Raw genomic sequence first — 3,865 nt, 5'->3', positions numbered from 1 at the left:
AGGATTAAGCATCCACCTCACAGGGTCGAAGAGCTAGAAGGGGCCGTTGAGATCATCTGGTCCAACTCCCAGTACAGATCCTAAGAGTTATCTTACCTGAGGTCACATAACTAGTGAGTAGTAATCTAGTACAGGAATGTAGCATGGCCTGCTTATGGGACAGGGTGGGGAAAATGGTGATTCAACCATGCAGAATTTAATGTCATAATAAGGTCAGATTTACAGTTGAAAGGGACCTTAGAAACATCGTTATAACTGAAAAGGAAAGAACATTGTATATTAGCATGTGGCAGCTGCATGGTTAGAGTCCTGGACTTGGATTCAGAAAGACCTGAGTTTGAATCCTGCCTCAGACACTTATTAGCTGTATGACCTTCAGCCAATTTCTGATCTTCCCTCAGCCTCGGTTCCATCATCTGTAAAATGAGGATAATATCTCCTACTTTGTAGGGATGTTGTAAAGTGTCAAATGAGATAACAAAAAACACTTTGTAAACCTTAATATGCTACATGAGTGCCAGCTATTGTTAATAAATATGAGTGCTATTGAAATAAAATGTGAAGTGGAACAATGGCTAAGCAAAGGTATATAAGAATATGTATCCAATCCATGCAATGCTTAACAAGAGAGTGAAGAAATTGCTGCTGGCCTTACAAAAGCCATTTTTGGAAGACTTAAATGGGAGGGAAGCTACTAAGGAAGTGCATTAAAGGCTGTAAGACAGTAAACAGTGAAGATTCAAACTCTGGGCCAAAGGAGTTCTAGGATCTGATGAACTCTGTAGTAGAGAGAATGATGAGTCGCTCCATTAGGCCTATATCATCCTTGTTAACCCAAGGCACAGGAAGCACAAATACAGAACCTGAGGCACCCATCACACACACACACCCCATTGCATCCCCAGAAAAGGTCCTTCAGGTTCAATAAACTCAATAAATTAGTACACACTCAAATTCATCATATGTGATCTTTAGGAAAGGTACTTCTCCAGTCCTTACTTTCCTCATGTTGTAATGAAATATCAGAGTAGGATTGTATCCCCGCCTCAGGAAAAAAAAAATGATAGTAAAGGTAAATAAACCAATGTTCACTTTTACCAATAAACCTAAGGAGACATTAGTTCAAAACAATTGGTGTTGAATCAGAGCTCCCCTTGAGCAGATGCTTTGAGAGGCAGCATAGTAATGGATAGGGCATGGACTTGAAGTCAAGAAGGCCTGGGTCCAAAACTTGGTTCAGACACTTTTTAGTTGTGTGACCCCCGGCAAGTTATTCATCTGTAAAATGAGGGAGTGGGAGTCATTGGTCTCTGAAGTGCCATCCTGCTCTAAATCTATGTTCCTATGAAAGAGCATAACAAAGTGACAGGAGACTATCCTTCCCATACATACACTTTAGCAAAGTTGCCCATAGGACAGTGGGGAAAGGCATCTCCTGAGAGAATGCATGTGACCGAGGAATATCCATGAAGAGAATGCATGTGGCCAGGAAATATTCCTGAGGGGGCGCAGGTCAGGAGCCCATGTGGTCAATATACACATAGAAGACACACACATGGGGAATATGTACACCCAGGGCAACTCATTCCTCCCAAAACTGCAGAGCTGCTGATAGCTTCTGCTAATGTCACACAGATTCCTTCTAGGCACCAAGTCACCCTTTCTGCTGGGTATTGTATCACCTTGGGCGGGGAGGGGTGAGAGAATGAGAAGTGGACATCTCCAAGTGGTTTCCTGATTGTGAAACTGCTCTTTTTTCATCTGCTGTCTTCTGGGTTTCCATCTATTCTGGAAAAAGGTATATAGATCAGGTTGGTCTGGCAGATCAGGCTGGGAATTAGATTTCAGTAAAATCCTATTAGACCATAAAATGTAATAAAAATAACTTTACCTAGGTTAAGGTTTAAAGGGTTACAATTAAGGTAAAAAGCTACTCCTTTACAACACAGCTTTTCATAATTAACACTAGATCAGAAAGATATTCCCACAGGGCAATGGAAATTCTCCTAAAGGCTCAACACCAAAACACTGATAATATTGAGAATAGCCTCCCTATCTTTCCCTTAAAGGGAAAACAGATTAGCTTACTTCCAACAGATGCTGCTCCTACCACACAGTCTATTTAAGGTATGGAGCCTAGAAAGTCTCTCCTAGCCTGGGGTTGCATTTTTTTTTTAGCATGTAACAGAAGATAGTACCTAACGGAAGTTCCGCACCTAGCTAAAGAGAGCTAACAAAAGCCAGAAGAATTCCCCACCACCAGATTCAATCTAACAGAGCCTGGTGATGATTTTATGTTTGATTTAAAGATACCTATCTGATTTAGGATTCAATATTTAATTCTTGTTATATTCCTGGCTGTGATCCTTTATCCTCAAAACCTATTTCAGGGCTTTCCCAAAATAAACCTCACCTGAGCTATGTGGAAGCTAGGGCAATGATGTTCACCGGATTTGGAGATCCTCTTTGATTGGATGCAAATGAAGTTGGGCCAGAACAAAAGTGAAGAGTAGAAAGTAAGACCTTGGACTTCAAAGCTGTAGGTCCATATCCTTCCCTTTAATATGTATATCTGCCAGCAATAAAACCTCTGTTCCAGTGAACAGAAAATCTTATGTCTCCCTTGATATTTAGCTATCAAGAGAGGAACAGAAAAAAATTAATTACTCTCCTGAGAATTCCAATGTAGTGATACTCAGGTCTCATATCTCAATATGCTTGTCACTCTTTAAGATCTCCAATTTCTTCTCCAGTTACTTAATACTAGATTCTCTTAGATACAGAGGAATAAAATGGTTCTTTTGGTGAATGGCAATTGCAAACCAGGTTCCAAACTCACATATCTATTGGAAGTTATATAATATTGAAAGCAGCATTCCAACAAGTTTTTAAGTTCTAAAATCTACAGGTGTTTCAATACTAGGCAATCTCTTTTTTTTTGCTCTAAGCCATCTCATAATAACACCACATAAATAGACTTGTTTTAAAATAACTTTTGAAAGCATTCTATTTTGATCTGTAGAGGAGTTCTTTTCTAAAAGTATTTCTTGAATTAAAGAACTGTTCAAATAAAATGCAAAATCACAATATGGTGAGAATTAGTCAATGGGTATTTGTTAAAAAGTACCTATTGTGTGCTAGATACTGTTCTAGGTACTGGGCATACAAAGACAATAAATAAATAAACTGTATTCTCCAATTCATATTCTATCAGAAAAGACAATGTGTACATATTCAAGTATATGCAGAATGAATACAAGGCAGTTAGAATGGGCACTGGAAGTTTGGGGGGAAGTAGGAAAAGCTGTATGTAGAAGGTGGTACTTGGACTGGAATATAGAGATTTTCAGTGAGGCAGAGGTAAAGGAGGGAGAGCATTATAGTAATGAGTAGGGAGAGAGGGAAACGAGGCAGAGTATCCAGGGTAAAGGAACAAGAAAAAGACATAGAAGTCAGAGTGGGGAACAGAAAAGTCACTTAGACTGGATGGCAGAGCACAGAAAGAAATTAACATATGATGAGGTTAGAAATATAGGTTGGAGCCAGGCTATAAAAGGTCCATTCTTGTCAAATCTTATGAAGAGTCAGGAAACTTGTTAGCTAAGGCATGTTGAACTTACCTTGAGTCTTCTAAGAACAAAATACTCTGTTCCAGGCCACCAGAATGAAATAGAGCCAGAGCTAGAATGGAGTAGTTGTCTGCAAGGTGCTATCTTTCAGTGCACCTCCTTGCAAATACTTCAGTGTCAGACTACCTTGGAAAGTGTACCTAACTGGTCTGATGACAAGTCTAGCTAGAGAGCCTCTTCACAAGAAAGTTGGCCACCAAGTGATGACATTTTATGGTCATAACAAGTTGTTGTTG

The sequence above is a fragment of the Trichosurus vulpecula genome, chromosome 5 (assembly GCF_011100635.1).
Source record: "Trichosurus vulpecula isolate mTriVul1 chromosome 5, mTriVul1.pri, whole genome shotgun sequence".
Classification (NCBI taxonomy): domain Eukaryota; kingdom Metazoa; phylum Chordata; class Mammalia; order Diprotodontia; family Phalangeridae; genus Trichosurus; species Trichosurus vulpecula.
Note: the sequence above shows the minus strand (reverse complement) of the source record.